The sequence below is a fragment of the Mus caroli genome (assembly GCF_900094665.2).
Source record: "Mus caroli chromosome X unlocalized genomic scaffold, CAROLI_EIJ_v1.1 GL456233.1, whole genome shotgun sequence".
Lineage (NCBI taxonomy): Eukaryota > Metazoa > Chordata > Mammalia > Rodentia > Muridae > Mus > Mus caroli.
Genome location: NW_018388438.1, coordinates 82,518 through 92,764, shown reverse-complemented (window position 1 = coordinate 92,764; position 10,247 = coordinate 82,518). Strand labels below are relative to the sequence as shown.

The following is a 10,247-nucleotide window of genomic DNA, read 5'->3' as shown; positions in this document are numbered from 1 at the left end:
ATATGCCCCAATATAGGGGAATGCCAGGGCCAAAAGAATGGGAATGGGTGGGTAGGGAAGGGGGGGCGCTATGGGGGACTTTTGGGATAGCATTGGAAATGTAATTGAGGAAAATATGTAATAAAATATTTAAAAAAACAAAAAACAAACAAACAAACAAAAAAGCCAAAAAAAAAATACTTTCTATGAGTTCTATGAGCTACATTAACAAATTTAACCAAATCTTGCATATTTTGTTCAGTAGAGAAATTTTGGTATAGAAGGAAAACACCATATATTTATTATAAAAAGTAATGTGAATGACTGCATAAAACAGTTCATTTTTTTCACAATATCATTTTTTATGTCTCCTTCATAATTATTTATTCTCATGATAACTATCTACTAATCTATGAAAATTATTACATCATTGCCTTCCTTTCTCTTTTTCATTAATTCCAAAGTAGTGAGTTTTATTATAACATTTTTATACATGTTTACTACATATTTTGATTATATTAACCCACTCAGCACACACTTTAGTTCCCCACTTTCCAACTGCTCCCTGTCCTCTTAAATAGTCCCTTTCTACTTCCATTATTTAAAAAAATTGAGATTCTATATATGAGAGAAATACCTGATATTTGTGCTGTTGAGCCTAATTTCTTTTACTTAACATGAAGATCTATTTTCCCCATAAATAGCACACATTTGTTTTTCTTTATTGTTGAACAATAATCAATCATATTCACAAATATACACATATATGCCACATTTTCATTTATTTCTGTTTTGGGGTACTTTGGTTGGTTTCATAGTTTGGAAATTATAAATAGTACAGGAATGAACATAGTAGTTCTATTTTAGTTTTTTGAGGAAGTTCTGTACTGGTTTCCACAGTGGCTGGACTGATTTAAATTTCTATTGACAGCCTAAAAAGGTTATTTCCCCCATTCCTCTTGTATCCTCACCAGCATTTGTATTCCCTGTTTTCTTGGTGATAGCTATTCTGACTAGAGTGAGATGGTATTAATATAGGTTTGATTTTCTTTAATGGCTAAAGATGTTGATTGTATATTCATTTATTTGTTGGCTATTTGTACTTCTCTTTAAAACTGTTAAATTTCTCATTTGTTAGTTGGATTATGTGTTCTTTCGGTGTTTGCCCTTTTTTTTTTTTTTTTTTTTACTTCTTTATATGGTATGAGCAATAATGCCTTGTCATATGAACAGATGGTAAGTACCCACCCCATTCTGGACAATTTCATCACTCTGTTGATTTGCTATCCTTCTAAATTTTATGAAATCTCACATAGGAATTCTTGCGATAATTTTCTAAGTTATTGGAGTCATATTTGGGAAGACACTTTCTATATTGTATCTACTACATCACCAGGCTTTGAAACTGAAACTCCCTATCTGATTTTCTTGGGACTGTTCAGCAACCAGGTAACCAGAAGACCCAACTTCCAAAGGCTAGACCCATCATCCTTCTTCCTCCCTAGGCCATTCAATTCCCTGCCTGCCTTTCCTGGGATCTAGTGCTCCTCAGGCTGAATGCACTTCAAGTTTTCTTGGGATCTCATGCCACCTTTAGGCTCCACTCATTATCCCCTTCCTAGGCTGCCTAACTCCTTCTCCCATCACTGAGATCTTAATTCTACCATGTCACTTGCTTGGCCTGTTTCCATAGGTTTGATCTCTTGATCATGTCACAGAGTTTATGAAAGTTGTGGCCATGTTTCATTTGTATATTTTCAGTCTCTTATGTTCTTTCCTCTGCTTGATCAAGTCTACTGATAATATTTTTACTGATTTTAAATTTTTGACTTAAGTTTTCCATTTCCAACAAATCCATTTGTTTTCATTTTCACTTTCAGAAACTCAATTTTCTAATTTAATTTCTAACTCATGTTTTCGAATTTCTCACCCATGCCTTGAATTGTGTTTTTGCATTACAGTTTGTTCATCCATTTGTGTAAAAATCTCTTGAAGTTACCTTTATCATATGTAGATATTCACAGTGGGAATCTTCCTCTTGAGATTATAATCTCCACTTCCACTCACATATGAAAAAGCAGATAGCAATAACGAAAAACAACTATTTAAAAACAAATGAAATGCCAAGATATATTCATGTCTACAATCCCAAAACCCAAGAGCCCAGTGTGAAACGCATGAGTTCCAGGAAAACAGAAACAAACAAGCATCAAGAAAAGAAACAGGGGCATTAAAATATAATAGAAAAAGAAAAACTACTACACAACAAAAAAGGTAAGAAAAAAGAAATGTATTTACCAGCTAAACTAAAGAGTTTAAACATTATTAAAGATGAAGATATTAATAATTAGGCATCAAAAGAAGGGACATGGATAAAGGAAAAAAGAGAAGCAACATAATAAAGAGAAATATATGTAATTGGATGAAAGTATAGTAAACAATGGTAACAGATAACATAGTAAAATAAGTAAAAAAATATGAAGCAACAAAAATGAAACTAAAACAACAACAACAACAAAAACCCAACCACTAAACAATCTACCAACCAATTATTTCTTCCTTGCTAAGGAGAACAAGCTGCATTTTGTACACCAGGTTTGTCTTTTACAATTTACATTGATTGGGAAGAGCAACTATTTCTAGATTCCACTCAGTATTCTTCTGTGGTGTACTGTTGGCATTCCCTTGCCTTTTTATGCTATCCACGTTGCACATACCAGATATTGTGTTTGAGATCTGTGTAACACTTAATCAATCATTTTCTTTCTCTCTTTGGTTTCAGAGTAATTTTAAGTCTAAATTTTCATTTTAAACACATAATTCAAAAAAAAATCTGTGAGAACTAATATTTTACTTATTGAACAAAGATATTTATCTTGCAGCTCATGCTTTGTTCTACTGCTTTGATATTTTTAAAGATGTGATCAAATTAGATGATGAAATCTAAATGGCTCAAGGTTTTTAAAAAAGATATTTACTTTGTACTATCATTTTATTTCAACTTTTCCATTTAAATGTAGAAAAATGTAGTAAATCATAGTGGTTAGTGACATCAACTGTGCCTGCATTCATGCTTAATGACTATACAATATTTTAAATTAATTCTTTAAATGAGTCTACATGTACTAAAGGGTTAATATCTAATTAGGATTTTTCTTAAGAAAAGTTCAATGTAGAACTAAAAGGTAAATGATCAAAATGTGCTAATTTGAAGATTAAGTCAAAAGTAATTGCCTTAAATACTAGCCCAGCTGAAAACTAATTTTCAACAGATGTTTTAGAGAAATGTAGATTTAGCAAATACTGAAGATTAATTGTTGTCCACTTTAAATACATATGAAATAAACCTACATAAACACAATTTTAAGTATTGAAAGGATAACTACCTAATGGTTAATATTCAACATGCTACAAAGTTATAAAAAATTTAAGCATATTTTCATTAACTAAACAGTATTAAGTATAAAGTAAAATTAATAAGACATACAGGAAGAAACTGATAAATTTATCACATAAATATTTTAGCAAACTTCTTTGTAAAATTATTTTTCTTTCTTTTTTTTTTAATTTATTATGTATAGTATTCTGCCTGCATATATTCCTGCAGGTCAGAAGAGGGCACCAAATCACATTACAGATGGTTATGAGCCACCATCTTGTTGCTGGGAATTGAACTCAGGACTTCAGTAAAAGCATCTAGTGCTCTAAACCTCTGAGCCATTTCTTTTATTTTTTGAGATTATAATATATATCATTTATCCTACCCTTTCTGCCCTCCAAATCCTCCCATATACCCCTTCTTGCTCTCTTTCAAAATTATGGCCTCTATTTTTCTTTTTAAAGGCATTTTTATTAGATATTTTCTTCATTTACATTTCAAATGCTATCCCCAAAGCTCCCTATACCCTCCCCCTGCCCTGCTCCCCAACCCACCCACTTCTGCTACCTGGCCCTGGCATTTCCCTGTTCTGGGGCATATAATCTTCACAAGACCAAGGGCCTCTCCTCCCATTGATGGCCGACTACACCATCCTCTGCTACATATGCAACTAGAGACACAGCTCTGGGGCAGGGGGGAGGGGTACTGATTAGTTTGCATTGTTGTTCCTCTTATAGGGTTGCAGACCCCTTTATCTCCTTGGGTACTTTCTCTAGATCCTTCGTTAGGGGCCCTGTGTTCCAACCAATAGATGACTGTGAGTATCCACTTCTGTATTTGCCAGGTACTGGCATAGCCTCACAAGAGAAAGCTATGTCAGGGTCCTGTCAGCAAAATCTTTCTGGCATATGCAATAGTGTCTGAGTTTGATGGTTGTATATGGGATGGATTCCTGGGTGGGGCAGTCTCTGGATGGTCTTTCTTTCCATCTCAGCTCCAAACTTTGTCTCTGTAACTCCTTCCATGGGTGTTTTGTTCCCCATTTTAAGAAGGAGCAAAGTATCCACACTTTGGTCTTCCTTCTTCTTGATTTTCATGTGTTTTGCAAATTTTATCTTGGGTATTTTAGGTTTTTGGGCTAATATCCACTTATCAGTGAGTGTATATCATGTGAGTTCTTTTGTGATTGGGTTACCTCACTCAGGATGATATCCTCCAGATGCATCCATTTGCCTAAGAATTTCATGAATTCATTGTTTTTAATTTCTGAGTAGTACTCCATTCTGTAAATGTACCATATTTTCTGTATCCATTCCTCTGTGGAGGGATTATATATATATATATATATATATATATATATTCCTAAATATATAAATAAAACATTATCTTTCTGTATGTTGCTTGTATGTATGCTTTCAGGGCTGACCATGTGGTACTGGATAGCTAGTTGTTGTGTTCTTTCCTGTGGAAAACTATTTCTCCCACTTTCAGCATTCCTTAGTTGCCTGTAGTTCTTTGTGTATAAGGTTGAATCCACATGGGCTTTCCACTATTCAGTTTACCATGTTTATTTCTGTTACCCTTTTTCAGCTTATGTTTAAGCAGTCATGTTGGTGAGACTTGATGTAAGTAGTGTCTGACATTCTTAGGAGATACAGTCTCACAGCAAACTCTCTGATCCTCTAGCTATTACAATCTTTTGTCCCATCTTCTGCAATGTACTCTGAGCCTTGGGTGCTAGAGCTGTTTTGCAGCCATATCTGTTGAGACTGGCCTCTCTGCGATTCTGAATTTTGATTGGCTGTTAACACACTTTTTAAATTTAGATCAAAGAGACAAAATTATTCAGAGGAACATGGAGGGTATCTTTACCACAACTAAGTAACTTCAAGTTTATCAATATTTACTCACTCCAATTAAAATGTAGAATGGTGCTTGATCATGACCAATGAATTAAAAACTATTTCTTAAAATCCCTACACAAAGTATTCCTTGTTCAGATAGTTTTACAGGAAAGAGTGACTACACTTGCTAAGGAAACCATGCTGATTTCAATTTTTAAAAATCTTTCTAGGAACAGAAAAAAATGTTCTTTAACATATTCACTGAAGGTAGCATGATCACAGCATCCATAGCAGGCAAAGTCATTCATGATTTTGACATATTCAGCTCATTTACAAATATGAATGCATGGCTGCAGTGCCCAGAGCTGATCCTGTGCCACAGCACTTCATACACAAATACAGTCAGGAGAGATGGTCTCCCAGGAGTGCCAACACACCTGTGAGCACAGGTAAAACAACCACATCTGTTCAAATTCCTGGGCAAAGAGGGACCCTCCCAGAGCCATCAGGACACAGGAAACAATGAACAGCCGGGAACAGGATCCTTCTGGTGTCAGTCTGCACCCTGGAGCTGATCCTGTGCTACAGCTCTCCATACCCAAATTCCTCCCACAGAGAATTGGTCTCCCAGGAGTACTGACACACAGGCTTGCAGGAAGAACAAGCCAGTCAGAGACAGCAAATCCAGCTAACACTTGGCATCATCAGAAACCAGTTCTCCCACCACAGCAAGCCCTGGATACCCCCAAAGCACCAGAAAAACCAGAATCTGATTTAAAATCACATCTCATGATGATGATAGAGGGATATAAATAACTCCCTCAAAGAAATACAAGAGAACACAAGTAAACAGCTAGAAGCCCTTAAAGAGGAAACACAAAAATCCCTTAAAGAATTACAGGAAAACACAACCAAACAGATGAAGTAATTGAGCAAAACCATCCAGAAGTTAAAAATGGAAATAGAAACAACAAAGAAATCACAAAGGGAGACTACCCTGTAGGTAGAAAACCTAGGAAAGAGATCAGGAGTCATAGATGCAACAAAATACAAGAGGTAGAAGAGAGAATCTCACATGTAGAAGATACCATAGAAAACATTGACACAGCAGTCAAAGAAAATGCAAAATGCAAAAAGCTCCTAACCCAAAACATCCAGGAAATCCAGGACAAAATGAGAAGACCAAACCTAAGGATAATAATAGGTATAGAAGAGAATGAAAATTCCTTGGACCAGAAAAGAAATTCCTCCTGTCACATAATAGTCAAAACACCAAATGCACTAAACAAAGAAAGAATATTAAAAGCAATAAGGGAAAAAGGTCAAGTAACATGTAAGGGCAAACTTAGCAGAATTAGACCAGACTTCTCACCAAGGACTATGAAATCTAGAAGATCCTGGGCAGATGTTATATAGACCCTAAGAAAAGACAAATGCCAGCCCAGGCTACTATACCCAGTAAAACTCTCAATTAACTTAGATGGAGAAACCAAGATATTCCATGACAAAACCAAATTTACACAATATCTTTCCATAATTCCAGCCCTACAAAGAATAATAGACGGAAAATTCAAACACAAGGGACACACTACATCCTAGAAAAAGCAAGAAAGTAATCTTCTTTCAACAAACCCAAAAGAAGATAGCCACACAAACATAAAAATAACATCAAAAATAACAAGAAGCAACTGTCACTATTCCTTACTATCTCTTAACATCAATGGACTCAATTCCCCAATTAAAAAATATATATATACTAATTGACTGGATACATAAACAGGAGTAGCATTTTGCTGCATACTTGGAAAAGCCCCTCAATGTCAAATACAAACACTATCTCAGAGTAAAAGGCCGGAAAACAATTTTCAAAGCAAATGGTCCCAAAAAACAAGCTGGAGTAGCCATTCTAATATCAAATAAAATCAACTTTCAACCAAAAATTATCAAAAAAATAAGGAAGGATACTTCATACTCACCAAAGAAAAAATCTATCAAGAAGAACTATCAATTCTGAACATCTATGCTCCAAATGCAAGGGCACCCACATTCAAAAAAGAAACTTTACTAAAGTTCAAAGCACACATTGTACCTCACACAATAGTGGGAGACAATACCCTACTCTCATCAAAGGACAGATCATTAAAAACACAAACTAAACAGAGACACAGTGAAACTAACAGAAGTTTTGGACCAAATGGATCTAACAGATATTTATAGAACATTTCATCCTAAAACAAAAGGATATACCTTTTTCTCAGCACCTCATGGTACCTTCTCAAAAATTGACCATATAATCGGTGACAAAACATAGCTTAACAAATATAAGAAGATTGAAATAATCCCATGCACCCTATCAGATCACCACAGACTAAGGCTAGTCTTAAATACCAACAAAAACAATGGGAATCACATATGCACATGGAAGCTGAACAACTCTCTACTCAATGATAACTTGGTCAAGGAAGAAATAAAGAAAGAAATTAAAGACTTTAGAATTTAATGAAAATGAAGGTACAACATACCCAAACTTAAAGAACACAATGAAAGCAGTGCTAAGAGGAAAACTCATAGTGCCTCCAAAAAGAAACTGGAGAAAGCATACACTAGCTTAACAACACATCTGAAAGCTCTAGAACAAAAAGAAGCAAATACACCCAAGAGGAATAGACAGCAGGAAATAATAAAACTCAGGGCTGAACTCAACCAAGTAGAAACAAAAAGAACTATACAGAGAATCAACAAAACCAGGAGCTGGTTCTTTGTGAAAATCAACAAGATAGATAAACCTTTAGCCAGACTAACCAGAGGGCACAAATATAGTATCCAAATTAACAAAATCAGAAATGAAACAGGAGATATAACATCAGAAACTGAGGAAATTAAAAAAAATCAGATCAAAAGCCTATACTCAACAAAACTGGAAAATCTGGATGAAACAGACAATTTTCTAGACAGATAATGGTACTAAAGTTAAATCATGATCATATAAACCATCTAAACTGTCCCATAACCCCTAAAGAAATATCATCAGTCATTAAAAGTCTCCCAACCAAAAGAAACCCAAAATCAGATGGGTTTAGTGCAGAATTCTATCAGACCTTCAAAGGATATCCATGTCCAGTTCTCCTCAAACTATTCCACAAAATAGAAACAGAAGGAACACTACCCAATTCATTTTATGAAGCCACAGTTACACTATGTATTCTCCCTTGGAGATGGACTGGTTTCTGCCTAATCAGGAACTGTCACAATTGTCTTTCTTAGAGGATTTCATAAGAGATTTTTTTAACTTCTATCATGTTTAATGTTCCAAATAGATTTTTAAAACTGATTGAGTGTAAATTAGCTTCAGAAGATATCATGTATATTTAAGAGGCATTTAGCTATTAAAAATTATTTTGATGACTTAAAAATGTCAGTACTGAATTGTATACTTTAAAATACATTTTATTAGTTTAATAAAAAAGAAATAAAATCATCCTAGACATCCAGCAACACATGACCAAGTAAAAAAACAAATATAAATGCATAACTCTTACATGAAATATTAATTGAGCACAGTAGTTAGTTTTATGTTACTGATGCAAAGGTGGTTAAATATTAGGAAAATGTATTAAAGTAATTCACTAGAATAATAGATTCAAAGAAAAATTATATCATAATAGAAATTTATTACAGAAAATACTTTGTTAAACTTTTATGTATAAGGAGTAATATAATCTATTTCCTACTACATATTATCAAGACAGAATGTAGTTCTTATTCCATTCTGTCTTTAAACAAATCCATCTTTAGTGTGACATTAATATAACTGATTACAAAATTCAAGAGACAGATGGAAATGTGGTAATTATTTTAGACTTACCTCGTAGTATTAGAGGAAAAAAAATGTCTAAACTCTAAATGTCTAAATTAGAGTGTTTCTGTCTCTAATAACTAACTAAAAAGCATCAGAACCTGATAATCAATGGGATCTTAAGATAAGTAAATCCATGTTAAGATATGCTGACATGGCCTAACCTGTATTTCTTTAATCCATATAACTGTGTTATTTCACACACAGAGAGAGGGGTGTGGGAGTGAAAGGACCAAAAGTTCTCCTGTTTTCTTCTAGGCTCAGAGTTAAGACCTAACTTGAGTAGGTCTGAGGATAGGGTTAACTTATATCATTCCATTTTAAAGGTTTGACATTCAATATTGCCTATGAACATTGTTAGAGGTGAAAGAATAAATGGACATAATAAAATGGAATCTAAAGAGAGCTTATTGAAAGTAAATTAAGAACTGAACTTCAAATTTTTGTCATATGTGTTTCCAAAATTAACTGCCCTATGGATATCTTATGTAAAATTGTAGCTAGAGGACAAAGATGAATTAGAACAGCTCCATGGGGAAACATAGGAACACTGATATGTGTTTATTTTTAATTAGACATCATAAGGGTTAATTATATGGGGTCATTAGTAGACTAACTGCTCCAGATTAACTCTCTGATATGTGCAAAAGTGATGAATTGCAATAACAGCTATACTTACCCTGAAACAAAACAGACTGAGCCCTAAACTTTAAGCAGAAAATAAGTAAACTAGTATTGATCCAGGAGGCAAGAGACATGATAGGATGGGAAAAATCAAAGAAATAAAGAAATTTTAGCCTGAAAATATGATTTTAGTGTGGCAGGATCACTGTCTGCAAATATTCAAAAAGGTGTCATAAAAAAAATGAGACTAACTCATTTGTTCAGAAAAGGAGCCAGTTTTTAAGCTCATATAATTGCTAATTTAAGATAAACAAAAGGCATGGTTATAGATACTCAATAATTTTTGACAGTTTAATTTTTATAATTAAAATTTTTTAAAGTTTAATTCACAAAATAACTAGTTCCTCATTCAAGGAAAAAAACTTAAGAAGCTATGGAGTGCTTACTTTAGCAGCACGTATATGAAAATTGGAATGTCACAGAAAATATAAGAATAGCCCTTGAGCAAGGATGGCATTTGTGAAGCATTCCATATTTTTCCTGTTTTTTTTTGGGGGGGGGGGTT

The 10,247-nt window shown here is 34.0% G+C and overlaps 1 pseudogene; it reads left to right on the top strand.

The window, feature by feature from the left end:
- The first annotated feature begins 10,120 nt into the window (after positions 1 to 10,120).
- LOC115030260 lies at positions 10,121 to 10,221 on the top strand (annotated as a pseudogene).
- Positions 10,222 to 10,247: the final 26 nt, after the last annotated feature.